Raw genomic sequence first — 19,006 nt, 5'->3', positions numbered from 1 at the left:
CAAACCTATAAATATTTTCACGTTTTGATCTATGACATAAACCACACCAGTTATAACCTGCTTGTGGTTTTTTAAACTTTATTGTGTCTGCTTGTGGTTTTTTAAACTTTATATAGACTTCAAAATGTATACATTATGGATTAACTTGTAAAGATTATCTTGATAGACAAAACGTGTAAGGGTCACAACTCTTTGTTGAACACAGATCTTTTTTTTTGCGATTTTCCAAAAGTCTATGGGGAAAATGCATAGCTTTTTGATCGAGGGAACCCATGCGCCGCTAACTTCCCAGTTGTCCTACAAAGTGACGACATAACTTCGGCACTCTATACGCTGATTTCACGCAGCCGTTATTTTGAAATCGAAAGCGAGGCTCCGGTGGGAAGAATCCCGGAAGTGTCTCCTTTAATCATAGGAGAGTCTCAAATGCGATGGTGTATTTTTGTGTTTAATGTAGAAATTAGTTATTCTAAAAATGTACATACATTTCTTTCATACTTTAGACTATATACAGTGAAATTAATTTATAAATATATATATTTTTTCAGAAAGTAAAAAAAGAAGCAGGAACGAACTATATCTACATATCCTATATTGGATATTAACATCCAATAGTGTAAATCACGGCAGCAGCTTCAGGTTGGTATTCCAAGGCATTGTTGTTTATCTTTACTTCCGGGGTTCTTCCCACCGGAGCCTCGCTTTCGATTTCAAAATGGCGGCTGTGTGAAATTAGCGTATAGCGCATCACAGTCCCGCCCACAGCCGGTGCCGGAAGTAAGAATTCAATACAATTTCTCCATTGACAGTTGGGGTATAAGCCATAAAAACGTAAATATACATGGTAGACTTAAAGGTTGTATCAGTGATTTCAGGCCCAAAAATAAATGTCTAATCTTTCCTAACGATCCGCTAGCTGCCCGCCCCATTAGCATGCCGTCCAAAAAACGCGTCTCTGTAGGCAGCCTAGGCTCTGAGATCTGCCCACAAAAACAAATGGGTACAACCACCACTCAAAACCAAAATAAAGTGTTCCAACCAATCACTGACAGGGGCGGGTGTTGTGAGGTTTTGCTCTCGTGCACGGCTGGACGCAAAATCGGAGCACGGTCTCTGAGTGAGTGAGTGGAGGCGGGGCTCATTTGCATATTCATAGAACAGCGTATAATAAATGAGGCAAGGTTACACTGAAGCTATTTTAAGATATGAAGAAATTTATTTCAAGGAGAAAACGTTTAAATATGTAATTTTAGGGTGATCAAAGATGAGTTTTAAGGGATAAAATGATTGACTACAGGGGGACTTTAACAGATTGTTAAAAGTTCAATTCACAGAAATTCAATCAGGTCAATTGAAAAATTTAGACGTGACCAATCACTAGAAATTGAGTTGGAGAGATGTTCTTGTTTGAAATACAAACTCACTGAATTTCAAAAATCTTTTTTGCAGTGTGCAGCATGTGCTCTTGTGGTACAGGAGGATCTCCTGAGTGTATCCTGAGGAGTGTGTGAGTGTTTCTCCTCATCAGTCACAGCGGGGTGGCAGGTTAGCAGCTGAAGGTGTGTCATTAGACCCCCGCTGATCGCCTCCTGGACCGGCCCACCTCACATTCGTCTTCATTAAAGAGCCGTTGACTGGGTCTCTCTGAGCAGATGGCCATTAATGTGTCCACCTTATCCACAGGGACTCTACCTGGAGAACGAGCGCCACCCCTCCACGCCCGTTCTGGGAACGCAGGCACTCGCCTGTTTGAATCACTTCCCGGGTCAGTATATAAATGGTTGCCGGTGGGTGGCGAAAGTACACGACAATACGCCTAATGAAGCCGTAAGTACACTCGTGCAAACGACAAGTACTGCTATTTTAGTGGCATCATCAGGTCTAGACTCAGGCAATCACTTGTTTTTAAACCTGTAGTTTAGCAGCATGTAGGGTTGCCAACTTTATGAAATGGAAATAAGGAACGTGACATGCCCCCCGGAAGAATTTTTTTTTAAATAACCCCTGAAATTATGACTATTGTATGCTATCATACATTATAGCATGTTATAATACAACTTATTAGGCCTATATATTTATAGAATAGCAAAGTAGGCCTAATCAATATACAAGACTGAACCACATAGATATATAAAGGCTATCATGATCATTTTGCCAACAATGAACCATGGATTTGTTTAGTTTATAATACGTTTTATTTTTTACTTAAACAAATAGGCCTACAACATATAAAATTCAGAACTCATCGGCTTAGACTGCATTGGAAGAAAAATATACACAACAGTTTTCTGTAGCCTTGTGCGAACTTATTCAATAGAATTAGACTTCCAGAATGTTCTTTCCAGTGCAAAAAATAATATTTTTAATTTAATTAGACAACATAAGGAAGTGTAGTGCAAATATCTTTATATAATTATACTTCCATTATAGTTAACTTTCTTTTCGCGTTCATTTTTACATTTCCCGCTGTTATCACTTGTCGTCATCGTTGCTACGATACGTGACTCACAATGTGACTAACGACCAATTAAAAGGGCATTCTCTGATGATGTTCCAAGATGTTAAAAACGCTACGCGGCTGATCATAGACAAACGGGGGGAGAAATTAGCATCTACCGCACTGTCGGGTTTGTTTTTACTTCTTATCATAGCCTACAAATGTCTTCGTTCATAGTCTGTCTGACATATATTAGAAGCTATGTGTCTGTCATGGATTTGCACTGAATTGATTCTCAAAAATACGGAACAAAGTGCGTTCCGTATCAGTTCAATACGGAACAAGACTTTTATGTGTCAAATACGGGACGATTCCGTATTATACGGAACGGTTGGCAACCCTAGCAGCATGGACTTACAATCTGGATGTGAAGGGAGAAAGTTTTGCTAAACTATTGGTTTAAAGATTGCAAACTCACAATCAGATCATTTCTTTTGCCCTGCCCGCATTTTTTCTATGGTGTTCCGTTCACATCAGAAGCAGGAGTATAATAGTTAGCTAAAACTACTAAAAACAATAAAGAAACACATTTTCATCACTTGAAATACATTAAAAGTTAACTGAAATAAAATAAAATGTACAAAAAGTTAGTTGCAAAGGCAAGCTAAACTAGATAAAAAGTTTGTTGGCAAACTTTAAGTTGGCTTGAAAAAGCCTAGCCAGAAAGTTTGAAGTAGTTTTAAAAGCTTTCAGTTTAAAGGTTTTCAGTTTGAAATAGTTTTAGTTAGATAGATAGATAGATAGATAGATAGATAGATAGATAGATAGATAGATAGATAGATAGATAGATAGATAGATAGATAGATAGATAGATAGATGGATAGATTCAGTTAGACACAAATGATATTTAAAAACCTCAACTATTAAATAGTTTAGATAGATTATAAATGATAGATAGCAATTTGATTGTGTCTAGGGCTTCAAGGAGTTTATATTTGAATTTTTGACAGTTGGGGTGTTTGATCTGAACATCCGTCAATGCACGTCAGTGGGAGTTTTAATAAGGAAAAACGTAAGTCCAATCAGTTAGAAAAGATAGCATGCCTAGTCAGAACAGTTTGAAGGTCTGAGCCGAGTTTGTAGTAGTTAAAGCTCTAGGAGGATATATATTTCTAAATTTAGGGTCAAAATAATAATAATAAAGATAGTAAAGGATTACTTTTTGAGAAAGAAAGAAAGATTAGTTAAGAAAAGAAAGAAAGAACAAAAGAAATAATAGAAAGAAGTAAAGAAAGATTAGTTAGAATGAAAGATAGAAGGATTAGTCAGAAAAAAAGAAAGATGGATTTGTTAGAAAGAAAGATAGATAGAAAGATGGATAGATTAGTTAGAAAGAAAGAAAGAAAGAAAGAAACAATGATTAGTTAGAAAGAAAGAAAGAATGATTAGTTAGAAAATATACTTGAGAAAGAAAGAAAGATTAAATAGAAAGAAAGAAAGATTAGTTAGAAAGAAAGATAGATTAGCTAGAAAGAAAGAAAGACTAGTTAGAAAGAAAGATATAAAAAAAGATTAGTTAGAAAGAAAGAAAGAAAGATTAGTTAGAAAGAGAAAGAAAGATAGATTAGTTAGAAAGAAAGATGGATTAGTTAGAAAGAAAGAAAGATTAGTTAGAAACAAAGAAAGATTAGTTAGAAAGAAATATAGATTAGAAAGAAAGATTAGTTAGAAAGAAAGATAGATTAGTTAGAAAGAAAGAAAGATTAGTTAGAAAGAAAGAAAGAAAGAAAGAAAGAAAGAAAGAAAGAAGAAAGATTAGAAAGAAAGAAAGAAAGAAAGAAAGAAAGAAAGAAGAAAGATTAGTTAGAAAGAAAGAAAGAAAGAAAGAAAGAAAGAAAGAAAGAAAGAAAGAAAGAAAGAAAGAAAGAAAGAAGAAAGATTAGTTAGAAAGAAAGAAAGAAAGAAAGAAAGAAAGAAAGAAAGAAAGAAAGAAAGAAAGAAAGAAAGAAGAAAGATTAGTTAGAAAGAAAGAAAGAAAAAGTAAAAAAGAAAGAAAGAAAGAAAGAAAGAAGAAAGATTAGTTAGAAAGAAAGAAAGAAAGAAAGAAAGATTAGTTAGAAAGAAAGAAAGAAGAAATATCAGTTAGAAAGAAAGAAAGAAAGAAAGAAATATTAGTTAGAAAGAAAGAAAGAAAGAAAGAAAGAAAGAAAGAAAGAAAGAAAGAAAGAAGAAAGATTAGTTAGAAAGAAAGAAGAAAGATTAGCTAGAAAGAAAGAAAGAAAGAAGAAAGATTAGTTAGAAAGAAAGAAAGAAAGAATTAGTTAGAAAGAAAGATTAGTTAGAAAGAAAGAAAGAAAGAAAGAAAGAAAGAAAGAAAGAAGAAAGATTAGTTAGAAAGAAAGAAAGAAAGAAAGAAAGAAAGAAAGAAAGAAAGAAAGAAAGAAGAAAGATTAGTTAGAAAGAAAGAAAGAAAGAAGAAAGATTAGTTAGAAAGAAAGAAAGAAAGAAGAAAGATTAGTTAGAAAGAAAGAAAGAAAAAGAAAGAAAGAAAGAAAGAAAGAAAGAAGAAAGATTAGTTAGAAAGAAAGAAAGAAGAAAGATTAGTTAGAAAGAAAGAAAGAAAGAAAGAAAGAAATAAGAAAGATTAGTTAGAAAGAAAGAAAGAAAGAAGAAAGATTAGTTAGAAAGAAAGAAAGAAAGAAAGATTAGTTAGAAAGAAAGAAAGAAAGAAAGAAAGAAAGAAGAAAGATTAGTTAGAAACAAAGAAAGATTAGTTAGAAAGAAATATAGATTAGAAAGAAAGATTAGTTAGAAAGAAAGATAGATTAGTTAGAAAGAAAGAAAGATTAGTTAGAAAGAAAGAAAGAAAGAAAGAAAGAAAGAAGAAAGATTAGAAAGAAAGAAAGAAAGAAAGAAAGAAAGAAAGAAAGAAAGAAAGAAGAAAGATTAGTTAGAAAGAAAGAAAGAAAGAAAGAAGAAAGATTAGTTAGAAAGAAAGAAAGAAAGAAAGAAAGAAAGAAGAAAGATTAGTTAGAAAGAAAGAAAGAAAAAGTAAAAAAGAAAGAAAGAAAGAAAGAAAGAAAGAAAGAAAGAAAGAAAGAAAGAAAGAAAGAAAGAAAGAAGAAAGATTAGTTAGAAAGAAAGAAAGAAAGAAAGAAAGATTAGTTAGAAAGAAAGAAAGAAGAAATATCAGTTAGAAAGAAAGAAAGAAAGAAATATTAGTTAGAAAGAAAGAAAGAAAGAAAGAAAGAAAGAAGAAAGATTAGTTAGAAAGAAAGAAGAAAGATTAGCTAGAAAGAAAGAAAGAAAGAAGAAAGATTAGTTAGAAAGAAAGAAAGAAAGAATTAGTTAGAAAGAAAGATTAGTTAGAAAGAAAGAAAGAAAGAAAGAAAGAAAGAAAGAAGAAAGATTAGTTAGAAAGAAAGAAAGAAACAAAGAAGAAAGATTAGTTAGAAAGAAAGAAAGAAAGAAGAAAGATTAGTTAGAAAGAAAGAAAGAAAGAAGAAAGATTAGTTAGAAAGAAAGAAAGAAAAAGAAAGAAAGAAAGAAAGAAAGAAAGAAAGAAGAAAGATTAGTTAGAAAGAAAGAAAGAAAGAAAGAAGAAAGATTAGTTAGAAAGAAAGAAAGAAAGAAATAAGAAAGATTAGTTAGAAAGAAAGAAAGAAAGAAGAAAGATTAGTTAGAAAGAAAGAAGAAAGATTAGCTAGAAAGAAAAAAAGAAAGAAAGAAGAAAGATTAGTTAGAAAGAAAGAAAGAAAGAAAGATTAGTTAGAAAGAAAGAAAGAAAGAAAGAAAGAAAGAAAGAAAGAAAGAAAGAAAGAAGAAAGATTAGTTAGAAAGAAAGAAAGAAAGAAAGAAAGAAAGAAGAAAGATTAGTTAGAAAGAAAGAAAGAAAGAAAGAAAGAAAGAAAGAAAGAAAGAAAGAAAGAAAGAAAGAAAGAAAGAAAAAAGATTAGTTAGAAAGAAAGAAAGAAGAAAGAAAGAAGAAAGATTAGTTAGAAAGAAAGAAGAAAGATTAGTTAGAAAGAAAGAAAGAAATAAGAAAGATTAGTTAGAAAGAAAGAAAGAAAGATTAGTTAGAAAGAAAGAAAGAAAGAAAGAAAGAAGAAAGAAGAAAGATTAGTTAGAAAGAAAGAAAGAATTAGTTAGAAAGAAAGATTAGTTAGAAAGAAAGAAAGAAAGAAAGAAAGAAAGAAGAAAGATTAGTTAGAAAGAAAGAAAGAAAAAGAAAGAAAGAAAGAAAGATGAGTTAGAAAGAAAGAAAGAAAGAAAGAAAGAAGAAAGATTAGTTAGAAAGAAAGAAAGAAAGAAAGAAGAAAGATTAGTTAGAAAGAAAGAAAGAAAGAAGAAAGATTAGTTAGAAAGAAAGAAAGAAAGAAAGATTAGTTAGAAAGAAAGAAAGAAAGAAAGAAGAAAGATTAGTTAGAAAGAAAGAAAGAAAGAAAGAAAGAAAGAAAGAAAGAAAGAAGAAAGATTAGTTAGAAAGAAAGAAAGAAGAAAGAAAGAAGAAAAATTAGTTAGAAAGAAAGAAGAAAGATTAGCTAGAAAGAAAGAAAGAAAGAAAGAAAGAAAGAAAGAAAGAAAGAAAGAAAGAAAGAAAAAAGATTAGTTAGAAAGAAAGAAAGAAGAAAGAAAGAAGAAAGATTAGTTAGAAAGAAAGAAGAAAGATTAGTTAGAAAGAAAGAAAGAAATAAGAAAGATTAGTTAGAAAGAAAGAAAGAAAGATTAGTTAGAAAGAAAGAAAGAAAGAAAGAAAGAAGAAAGAAGAAAGATTAGTTAGAAAGAAAGAAAGAATTAGTTAGAAAGAAAGATTAGTTAGAAAGAAAGAAAGAAAGAAAGAAAGAAAGAAGAAAGATTAGTTAGAAAGAAAGAAAGAAAAAGAAAGAAAGAAAGAAAGATGAGTTAGAAAGAAAGAAAGAAAGAAAGAAAGAAGAAAGATTAGTTAGAAAGAAAGAAAGAAAGAAAGAAGAAAGATTAGTTAGAAAGAAAGAAAGAAAGAAGAAAGATTAGTTAGAAAGAAAGAAAGAAAGAAAGATTAGTTAGAAAGAAAGAAAGAAAGAAAGAAGAAAGATTAGTTAGAAAGAAAGAAAGAAAGAAAGAAAGAAAGAAAGAAAGAAAGAAGAAAGATTAGTTAGAAAGAAAGAAAGAAGAAAGAAAGAAGAAAAATTAGTTAGAAAGAAAGAAGAAAGATTAGCTAGAAAGAAAGAAAGAAATAAGAAAGATTAGTTAGAAAGAAAGAAAGAAAGATTAGTTAGAAAGAAAGAAAGAAAGAAAGAAGAAAGAAGAAAGATTAGTTAGAAAGAAAGAAAGAATTAGTTAGAAAGAAAGATTAGTTAGAAAGAAAGAAAGAAAGAAGAAAGATTAGTTAGAAAGAAAGAAAGAAAGAAAGAAAGAAGAAAGATTAGTTAGAAAGAAAGAAAGAAAAATAAAGAAAGAAAGAAAGATGAGTTAGAAAGAAAGAAAGAAAGAAAGAAGAAAGATTAGCTAGAAAGAAAGAAAGAAGAAAGATTAGTTAGAAAGAAAGAAAGAAAGAATTAAATAAGAAAGAAAGATTAGTTAGAAAGAAAGAAAGAAAGAAAGAAAGAAAGAAAGAAAGAAAGAAAGAAGAAAGATTAGTTAGAAAGAAAGAAAGAAAGAATTAGTTAGAAAGAAAGATTAGTTAGAAAGAAAGAAAGAAGAAAGATTAGTTAGAAAGAAAGAAAGAAAGAAAGAAAGAAGAAAGATTAGTTAGAAAGAAAGAAAGAAAGAATTAGTTAGAAAGAAAGATTAGTTAGAAAGAAAGAAAGAAAGAAAGAAAGATTAGTTAGAAAGAAAGAAAGAAAGAAAGAAAGAAAGAAAGAAAGAAAGAAAGAAAGAAAGAAAGAAAGAAAGAAGAAAGATTAGTTAGAAAGAAATAAAGAAATAAAGAAAGAAGAAATATTAGTTAGAAAGAAAGAAAGAAAGAAAGAAGAAATATTAGTTAGAAAGAAAGAAAGAAAGAAAGAAAGAAAGAAAGAAGAAAGATTAGTTAGAAAGAAAGAAAGAAAGAAAGAAAGAAGAAATATTAGTTAGAAAGAAAGAAAGAAAGAAGAAAGATTAGTTAGAAAGAAAGAATTAGTTAGAAAGAAAGATTAGTTAGAAAGAAAGAAAGAAAGAAAGAAGAAATATTAGTTAGAAAGAAAGAAAGAAAGAAGAAAGATTAGTTAGAAAGAAAGAAAGAAAGAATTAGTTAGAAAGAAAGATTAGTTAGAAAGAAAGAAAGAAAGAAAGAAAGAAGAAAGATTAGTTAGAAAGAAAGAAAGAAAGAAAGAAAGAAAGACGAAAGATTAGTTAGAAAGAAAGAAGAAAGATTAGTTAGAAAGAAAGAAAGAAAGAAAGAAGAAAGATTAGTTAGAAAGAAAGAAAGAAAAAGTAAAAAAGAAAGAAAGAAAGAAAGAAAGAAAGAAAGAAAGAAAGAAGAAAGATTAGTTAGAAAGAAAGAAGAAAGATTAGTTAGAAAGAAAGAAAGAAAGAAAGATTAGTTAGAAAGAAAGAAAGAAGAAATATCAGTTAGAAAGAAAGAAAGAAAGAAAGAAAGAAAGAAAGAAAGAAAGAAAGAAATATTAGTTAGAAAGAAAGAAAGAAAGAAAGAAAGAAAGAAAGAAAGAAGAAATATTAGTTAGAAAGAAAGAAAGAAAGAAAGAAAGAAAGAAAGAAAGAAAGAAAGAAAGAAAGAAAGAAAGAAAGAAGAAAGATTAGTTAGAAAGAAAGAAAGAAAGAATTAGTTAGAAAGAAAGATTAGTTAGAAAGAAAGAAAGAAAGAAAGAAAGAAAGAAAGAAAGAAAGAAGAAAGATTAGTTAGAAAGAAAGAAAGAAATAATTAGTTAGAAAGATTAGTTAGAAAGAAAGAAAGAAAGAAAGAAAGAAAGAAAGAAAGAAAGAAGAAAGATTAGTTAGAAAGAAAGAAAGAAAGAAGAAAGATTAGTTAGAAAGAAAGAAAGAAAGAAAGAAAGAAAGAAAGAAAGAAGAAAGATTAGTTAGAAAGAAAGAAAGAAAGAAAGAAAGAAGAAAGATTAGTTAGAAAGAAAGAAAGAAAGAAAGATTAGTTAGAAAGAAAGAAAGAAAGATTAGTTAGAAAGAAAGAAAGAAGAAATATTAGTTAGAAAGAAAGAAGAAATATTAGTTAGAAAGAAAGAAAGAAAGAAAGAAAGAAGAAATATTAGTTAGAAAGAAAGAAAGAAAGAAAGAAAGAAAGAAAGAAAGAAAGAAAGAAAGAAAGAAGAAATATTAGTTAGAAAGAAAGAAAGAAAGAAAAAGAAAGAAAGAAAGAAAGAAAGAAGAAAGATTAGTTAGAAAGAAAGAAAGAAAGAATTAGTTAGAAAGAAAGATTAGTTAGAAAGAAAGAAAGAAAGAAAGAAAGAAAGAAAGAAAGAAAGAAAGAAGAAAGAATAGTTAGAAAGAAAGAAAGAAGAAAGATTAGTTAGAAAGAAAGAAAGAAAGAAGAAAGATTAGTTAGAAAGAAAGAAAGAAAAAGAAAGAAAGAAAGAAAGAAAGAAGAAAGATTAGTTAGAAAGAAAGAAGAAAGATTAGTTAGAAAGAAAGAAAGAAAGAAAGAAAGAAGAAAGATTAGTTAGAAAGAAAGAAAGAAGAAAGATTAGTTAGAAAGAAAGAAAGAAAGATTAGTTAGAAAGAAAGAAAGAAGAAAGATTAGTTAGAAAGAAAGAAAGAAAGAAGAAAGATTAGTTAGAAAGAAAGAAAGAAAAAGAAAGAAAGAAAAAGAAAGAAAGAAAGAAAGGAAGAAAGAAAGAAAGAAAGAAAGAAAGAAAGAAAGAAAGAAAGAAAGAAAGATTAGTTAGAAAGAAAGAAAGAAAGAAGAAAGATTAGTTAGAAAGAAAGAAAGAAAGAAGAAAGATTAGTTAGAAAGAAAGAAAGAAAGAAGAAAGATTAGTTAGAAAGAAAGAAAGAAAGAATTAGTTAGAAAGAAAGATTAGTTAGAAAGAAAGAAAGAAAGAAAGAAGAAAGAATAGTTAGAAAGAAAGAAAGAAGAAAGATTAGTTAGAAAGAAAGAAAGAAAGAAGAAAGATTAGTTAGAAAGAAAGAAAGAAAAAGAAAGAAAGAAAGAAAGAAAGAAAGAAAGAAAGAAAGAAGAAAGATTAGTTAGAAAGAAAGAAAGAAAGAAAGAAAGAAAGAAGAAAGATTAGTTAGAAAGAAAGAAGAAAGATTAGTTAGAAAGAAAGAAGAAAGATTAGTTAGAAAGAAAGAAAGAAAGAAAGAAAGAAAGAAAGAAAGAAAGAAAGAAAGAAAGAAGAAAGATTAGTTAGAAAGAAAGAAAGAAGAAAGATTAGTTAGAAAGAAAGAAAGAAAGAAAGATTAGTTAGAAAGAAAGAAAGAAAGAAGAAAGATTAGTTAGAAAGAAAGAAAGAAAGAAAGAAGAAAGATTAGTTAGAAAGAAAGAAAGAAAGAAAGAAAGAAAGAAAGAAGAAAGATTAGTTAGAAAGAAAGAAAAAGAAAGAAAGAAAAAGAAAGAAAGAAAGAAAGAAAGAAAGAAAGAAAGAAAGAAGAAAGATTAGTTAGAAAGAAAGAAAGAAAGAAGAAAGATTAGTTAGAAAGAAAGAAAGAAAGAAGAAAGATTAGTTAGAAAGAAAGAAAGAAAGAAAGAAAGAAAGAAAGAAGAAAGATTAGTTAGAAAGAAAGAAAGAAGAAAGATTAGTTAGAAAGAAAGAAAGAAAGATTAGTTAGAAAGAAAGAAGAAAGATTAGTTAGAAAGAAAGAAAGAAAGATTAGTTAGAAAGAAAGAAGAAAGATTAGTTAGAAAGAAAGAAAGAAAGAAAAAGAAAGAAAGAAAGAAAGAAAGAAAGAAAGAAGAAAGATTAGTTAGAAAGAGAGAAAGAAAGAAAGAAAGAAAGAAAGAAAGAAAGAAAGAAAGAAAGAAAAAAGAAAGATTAGTTAGAAAGAAAGAAAGAAAGAAGAAAGATTAGTTAGAAAGAAAGAAAGAAAGAAAGAAAGAAGAAAGATTAGTAAGAAAGAAAGAAAGAAAGAAAGAAAGAAAGAAAGAAAGAAAGAAAGAAGAAAGATTAGTTAGAAAGAAAGAAAGAAAGAAAGAAAGAAAGAAAGAAAGAAGAAAGATTAGTTAGAAATAAAGAAGAAAGATTAGTTGGAAAGAAAGAAGAAAGATTAGTTAGAAAGAAAGAAAGAAAGAAAGAAAGAAAGAAAGATTAGTTAGAAAGAAAGAAAGAAAGAAAGATTAGTTAGAAAGAAAGAAAGAAAGAAGAAAGATTAGTTAGAAAGAAAGAAAGAAAGAAGAAAGATTAGTTAGAAAGAAAGAAAGAAAGAAAGATTAGTTAGAAAGAAAGAAAGAAAGAAGAAAGATTAGTTAGAAAGAAAGAAAGAAAAAGAAAGAAAGAAAGAAAGAAAGAAAGAAGAAAGATTAGTTAGAAAGAAAGAAAGAAAGAAAGAAAGAAAGATTAGTTAGAAAGAAAGAAAGAAAGAAAGATTAGTTAGAAAGAAAGAAAGAAAGAAGAAAGATTAGTTAGAAAGAAAGAAAGAAAAAGAAAGAAAGAAAGAAAGAAAGAAAGAAGAAAGATTAGTTAGAAAGAAAGAAAGAAAGAAGAAAGATTAGTTAGAAAGAAAGAAAGAAAGAAAGAAAGAAAGATTAGTTAGAAAGAAAGAAAGAAAGAAAGATTAGTTAGAAAGAAAGAAAGAAAGAAGAAAGATTAGTTAGAAAGAAAGAAAGAAAAAGAAAGAAAGAAAGAAAGAAAGAAAGAAGAAAGATTAGTTAGAAAGAAAGAAAGAAAGAAGAAAGATTAGTTAGAAAGAAAGAAAGAAAGAAAGAAGAAAGATTAGTTAGAAAGAAAGAAAGATTAGTTAGAAAGAAAGAAAGATTAGTTAGAAAGAAAGAAGAAAGATTAGTTAGAAAGAAGAAATATTAGTTAGAAAGAAAGAAAGAAGAAATATTAGTTAGAAAGCAAGAAAGAAAGAAAGAAAGAAAGAAAGAAAGAAAGAAAAAAGAAAGATTAGTTAGAAAGAAAGAAAGAAAGAAAGAAGAAAGATTAGTTAGAAAGAAAGAAAGAAAGAAGAAAGATTAGTAAGAAAGAAAGAAAGAAAGAAAGAAAGAAGAAAGATTAGTTAGAAAGAAAGAAAGAAAGAAAGAAAGAAAGAAAGAAAGAAAGAAAGAAGAAAGATTAGTTAGAAAGAAAGAAGAAAGATTAGTTAGAAAGAAGAAATATTAGTTAGAAAGAAAGAAAGAAAGAAAGAAAGAAAGAAAGAAAGAAAGAAAGAAAGAAAGAAAGAAAGAAAAAAGAAAGATTAGTTAGAAAGAAAGAAAGAAAGAAGAAAGATTAGTTAGAAAGAAAGAAAGAAAGAAAGAAAGAAGAAAGATTAGTAAGAAAGAAAGAAAGAAAGAAAGAAAGAAAGAAAGAAAGAAAGAAAGAAAGAAAGAAAGAAAGAAAGAAAGAAGAAAGATTAGTTAGAAAGAAAGAAAGAAAGAAAGAAAGAAAGAAAGAAAGAAAGAAGAAAGATTAGTTAGAAATAAAGAAGAAAGATTAGTTGGAAAGAAAGAAGAAAGATTAGTTAGAAAGAAAGAAAGAAAGAAAGAAAGAAAGAAAGAAAGATTAGTTAGAAAGAAAGAAAGAAAGAAAGAAAGATTAGTTAGAAAGAAAGAAAGAAAGAAGAAAGATTAGTTAGAAAGAAAGAAAGAAAGAAGAAAGATTAGTTAGAAAGAAAGAAAGAAAAAGAAAGAAAGAAAGAAAGAAGAAAGATTAGTAAGAAAGAAAGAAAGAAAGAAAGAAAGAAGAAAGATTAGTTAGAAAGAAAGAAAGAAAGAAAGAAAGAAAGAAAGAAAGAAAGAAAGAAAGAAAGAAAGAAAGAAAGAAGAAAGATTAGTTAGAAAGAAAGAAGAAAGATTAGTTAGAAAGAAGAAATATTAGTTAGAAAGAAAGAAAGAAGAAATATTAGTTAGAAAGCAAGAAAGAAAGAAAGAAAGAAAGAAAGAAAGAAAGAAAGAAAAAAGAAAGATTAGTTAGAAAGAAAGAAAGAAAGAAGAAAGATTAGTTAGAAAGAAAGAAAGAAAGAAGAAAGATTAGTAAGAAAGAAAGAAAGAAAGAAAGAAAGAAGAAAGATTAGTTAGAAAGAAAGAAAGAAAGAAAGAAAGAAAGAAAGAAAGAAAGAAAGAAAGAAAGAAGAAAGATTAGTTAGAAAGAAAGAAGAAAGATTAGTTAGAAAGAAAGAAAGAAAGAAAGAAAGAAAGAAAGATTAGTTAGAAAGAAAGAAAGAAAGAAAGATTAGTTAGAAAGAAAGAAAGAAGAAAGATTAGTTAGAAAGAAAGAAAGAAAGAAGAAAGATTAGTTAGAAAGAAAGAAAGAAAAAGAAAGAAAGAAAGAAAGAAAGAAGAAAGATTAGTTAGAAAGAAAGAACGAAAGAAGAAAGATTAGTTAGAAAGAAAGAAAGAAAGAAAGAAAGAAAGAAAGAAAGAAAGAAAGAAAGAAAGAAAGAAAGAAAGAAGAAAGATTAGTTAGAAAGAAAGAAAGATTAGTTAGAAAGAAAGAAAGATTAGTTAGAAAGAAAGAAGAAAGATTAGTTAGAAAGAAGAAATATTAGTTAGAAAGAAAGAAAGAAGAAATATTAGTTAGAAAGAAAGAAAGAAAGAAAGAAAGAAAGAAAGAAAGAAAGAAAGAAAGAAGAAAGATTAGTTAGAAAGAAAGAAAGAAAGAAGAAAGATTAGTTAGAAAGAAAGAAAGATAGATTAGTTAGTAAGAAAAAAAGAAAAAAGGAAATATTAGTTAGAAAGAAAGAAAGACAGAAAGAAAGAAGAAAGATTAGTTAGAAAGAAAGAAGAAAGATTAGTTAGAAAGAAAGAAAGAAAGAAAGAAGAAAGATTAGTTAAAAGAAAGAAAGAAATAAAGAAAGAAAGAAGAAAGATTAGTTAGAAAGAAAGAAAGAAAGATAGATTAGTTAGTAAGAAAGAAAGATAGATTAGATAGATAGATAGATAGATAGATAGATAGATAGATAGATAGATAGATAGATAGATAGATAGATAGAGATAGATAGATGGATAGATAGATAGATAGATAGATAGATAGATAGATAGATGGATAGATAGATAGATAGATAGATAGATAGAAAGAGATAGATAGATAGATAGATAGATAGATAGATAGATAGATAGATAGATAGATAGATAGATAGATAGATAGATAGATAGATAGATAGATAGATAGATAAGTTCATTAGTACATATAGAATGGTAGTTTAATTGAGTCTTGGGCTTCAGGGAGTTTAGATTTGAGTTTTTGTGTTGTACACTGCTGGGCCACCGTAGCCTTGGCTCAATTTGAACTGTTGCAATGAAAGTCAATGGGATTTTTATGATTTTTAATATTAATTTTTAAGAAATCTGAAAGTCAAATCAGTCTGAAAAGATATAGCACACTAAGTCAGAACAGTCTGAAGGTCTGACCCGAGTTTGGAGTTTGTAGAGTTAAAGCTCTAGGAGGAGTAGCAGTCAGAAAATTTTGGTTAAGAAAAAGAAGAAGAAAAAGAATAATAATAAGTTTAAATAGGATTTCAGTAAGTTGGCTTTCACAAGCCAACTTAATTAAAACTCTTACTAAAAAAACTGAAACTAAAATAAATATTAATAACAACACTATAGCCATATTTTTTTTTTTAAAAACTAAAATGAATACTAATGTCAAAACAGTACAGACATATAAAAAAAAAACTAAAACTAATACAAATGTCAAAAACACATAACGGAATTACTAAAACTTTAACTCAGAATATAAATATATTAATTAAAACTACAATATTATATCAACACTGAATAAAGGCATTCATGAACCATTCATGGTTCTTGTAATCTTATGAAAATCATTTTTGCTTTCAGTATTTTTATAATGTGGATCAGCTCTTCTTCCCGGCCTTATCAAACGTGATTCTTAAAACATAAATTAGTGGTTGTGACCCTAAAATGGGATGCGAAACAATTTTACTACTATTACTTTGGTGTTCGTCGCAATTTGTGAGGATCATGAAGCAAAACTACTTGAGAAGCTCTTCTTTAACACATCATCAGGTCTAATAACTCAAACAACCACTTGTTAAGTTAAAGTGCTCCTATTAAGCTATTTATAGCTTCCTAGTGTTGTTTTGGCGTCTCCTACAACAGGTTCATTCCATCCAAGGTCAAAAAACACTTTAATTTTCTCATTACATTCATTGCAGCATCAGCTCGTCTCTGTGATTGTGATTGGTCTACTCTGCTCTGATTGGTCAGCCGGCCTTAGTCTGTTGTGATTGGTCTACTCTGCTCTGATTGGTCAGCCGGCCTTAGTCTGTTGTGATTGGTCTACTCTGCTCTGATTGATCAGACGGCCCAGTCTGTTGTGATTGGTCTACTCTGCTCTGATTGGTCAGATGACCCAGTCTGTTGTGATTGGTCTACTCTGCTCTGATTGGTCAGATGACCCAGTCTGTTGTGATTGGTCTACTCTGCTCTGATTGGTCAGATGACCCAGTCTGTTGTGATTGGTCTACTCTGCTCTGATTGGTCAGATGACCCAATCTGTTGTGATTGGTCTACTCTGCTCTGATTGGTCAGATGACCCAATCTGTTGTGATTTGTCTACTCTGCTCTGATTGGTCAGCCGGCCTTAGTCTGTTGTGATTGGTCTGCTTTGCTCTGATTGGTCAGATGGCCCAGTCTGTTGTGATTGGTCTACTCTGCTCTGATTGGTCAGATGGCCCAGTCTGTTGTGATTGGTCTACTCTGCTCTGATTGCTCAGATGACCCAGTCTGTTGTGATTGGTCTACTCTGCTCCGATTGGTCGGATGGCCCAGTCTGTTGTGATTGGTCTACTCTGCTCTGATTGGTCAGATGACCCAGTCTGTTGTGATTGGTCTACTTTGCTCTGATTGGTCAGATGACCCAGTCTGTTGTGATTGGTCTACTCAGCTCTGATTGGTCAGATGACCCAATCTGTTGTGATTGGTCTACTCTGCTCTGATTGGTCAGCCGGCCTTAGTCTGTTGTGATTGGTCTACTCTGCTCTGATTGGTCAGATGGCCCAGTCTGTTGTGATTGGTCTACTCTGCTCTGATTGCTCAGATGACCCAGTCTGTTGTGATTGGTCTACTCTGCTCCGATTGGTCAGATGGCCCAGTCTGTTGTGATTGGTCTACTCTGCTCTGATTGGTCAGATGACCCAGTCTGTTGTGATTGGTCTACTTTGCTCTGATTGGTCAGATGACCCAGTCTGTTGTGATTGGTCTACTCAGCTCTGATTGGTCAGATGACCCAATCTGTTGTGATTGGTCTACTCTGCTCTGATTGGTCAGCCGGCCTTAGTCTGTTGTGATTGGTCTGCTTTGCTCTGATTGGTCAGATGGCCCAGTCTGTTGTGATTGGTCTACACTGCTCTGATTGGTCAAATGGCCCAGTCTGTTGTGATTGGTCTACTCTGCTCTGATTGGTCAGATGGCCCAGTCTGTTGTGATTGGTCTACTCTGCTCTGATTGGTCAGATGACCCAGTCTGTTGTGATTGGTCTACTCAGCTCTGATTGGTCAGATGACCCAATCTGTTGTGATTGGTCTACTCTGCTCTGATTGGTCAGGCGGCCTTAGTCTGTTGTGATTGGTCTACTTTGCTCTGATTGGTCAGATGGCCCAGTCTGTAGTGATTGGTCTGCTTTGCTCTGATTGGTCAGATGGCCCAGTCTGTTGTGATTGGTCTACTTTGCTCTGATTGGTCAGTCAGCCTGTCTGTTGTGATTGGTCTGAAACCAAATGCTCATTATCATATCTGAATCTCAGCTCTTGACACACAGTGATACGAACAGTAACAATGCCGTGGGTTTTATTATGCTGTTATTATGCAAATTGGATAGAAAGGGAGACTGGAATTGCTGACGACTCGTTTCAGCAGAATCAATTCTTTATTTTAGGAGACAATCAATAACTTTAATTGTCGTGCACTTTGATCTTCGAAGCTTTGCAGACCTTTTTGAGTTGAGACTGGTTTGGTGGTTCATCTGTCACATCCGGTTTGAGCATTAGCTGAGATTGTAAGAGCTTGGCTTGTGTGAATTATCAAAACAGAACAGAGCATGTGAAATATTTACACTGAACTGAGATTAAGTCTGATTCACAAAATCACAAAATTCCGTTGTTTGACAGGATGCAAAAGCGAGCAGGTCCATTTATGAGATGTTTTCATCTGTTGCCCACACTCTAAAAAACACTTACGTTTTTAACAGTCTGACCCAGGATCTGGGTAAATCAAAACTTACCAGAACACTGGGTTGTTATGTCTGACCCAAGAGCTGGGTAGCACAAAAACTACCCAAACATTGGGTTGTTATGTCTGACCCAAGAGCTGGGTAACACAAAAACTACCCCAAACACTGAAAAAAAATAACAAAAAAAATTGACCCAAAAGGCTCAACACAGAATTTGGGTAGAAAAATTCACCCAATATTTTTTTAGAGTGCAATGTAATGAATATGTGAAGTAATTTCAAGGTTCCCTGTCGGCTTGAATATTGCTAATGAAGAATCTGGAAAGTCTCTGTAAACAAACATTCTGCACCTGCTGCCATCTTATATTTTCTTTATAAACTCTTCAGCTCTCTGCATCCGACCCATCCCGTCCTTCAGGGGTCAGGGGTCAGAGGTCAGGCAGGTGTTCAGGGAAGCAGCTAAATTAAGAAAAGATGAGCCGCCTGAGGCTGTGCCACTTCAATTCACAACATTCATCTGAAAAAGCTACAAGAGCAACAGAAAGACGAGGTTGCGTGACTCTAATGCTGAAGACATTCATTTTAAAGCTTAGTTATCATCTTTATAATACGCTAAGGGGAAAAATGTGTTGTTCAAATGTTCTTCACGTCTCAGGAGACTTAATGGAGATCATTGAGAGAGTTAATGTATAATGTTAAGAGACTTGGTTTTCCATTTCATCATGTTGCAATCTAAGAGAAACAATCGAAATATATCATCAACGAGATCTCATTTGTGATTGTACTGTATTTTCCTGTATAATAAAGTAAATGTTAATCAAGGCAGTGGAAAAAATAAATCATTTTTATTGCACGGAACTTTCATTTGCACTAGTGGAATTGTGGGCGGGGCTTCAGGGTCCCACCCAATCAGAGTGCAATATAATATAACTTGCATGTTAATTTTATTGATGTTCTCAGGAGATTAGTCTTTGCTAAAGCAATATATCAAAATGATAATAAATAAATACAGCCTATTATTGAAATTTCACAGCAGAGGTGGTGGCATTTAAAGTCGTCTGATGCACATTGATGGATGAATTATAAGATTAAACTCTCAAACGTGGAGTAAAGCTTTATTGAAGCAGATCTCTCATGTTTTGTTATTTTTGCCCTTAGTTTATAATGTTTCTGATGCTTAAGATGATAACATCAGGGAAAAACTCCTTTTTAAAAAAAAACCAAATGTTTGCATAAAAATTAAAAAACTGGATTAAATGCAGCCTTTAATCTTTAATATAATGTTTTTTTGTTTGTTTTTTTACAATTTTCCTGATGTGTTTCTATGTTCAGTCAGTCAAAACTGGTGAATAAATTCGTCCTGCTATAGTGAA

At 30.4% G+C, this 19,006-nt stretch overlaps 1 long non-coding RNA gene across 1 annotated transcript; it reads left to right on the top strand.

Annotated features, from left to right (window-relative positions):
- The first annotated feature begins 1,439 nt into the window (after positions 1-1,439).
- On the top strand, positions 1,440-18,498 carry LOC143750641 (uncharacterized). The gene is made up of 3 exons (XR_013207187.1): positions 1,440-1,559; positions 1,684-1,765; positions 18,021-18,498. It is a non-coding gene; the product is annotated as an uncharacterized LOC143750641 (long non-coding RNA).
- Positions 18,499-19,006: the final 508 nt, after the last annotated feature.

This window comes from Siphateles boraxobius, unplaced genomic scaffold (assembly GCF_051911475.1).
Source record: "Siphateles boraxobius isolate OS27281-9 unplaced genomic scaffold, OSU_SipBor_1 25, whole genome shotgun sequence".
Taxonomy (NCBI): Eukaryota; Metazoa; Chordata; class Actinopteri; order Cypriniformes; family Leuciscidae; genus Siphateles; species Siphateles boraxobius.
This window is presented reverse-complemented; position numbering and strand designations above follow the sequence as displayed.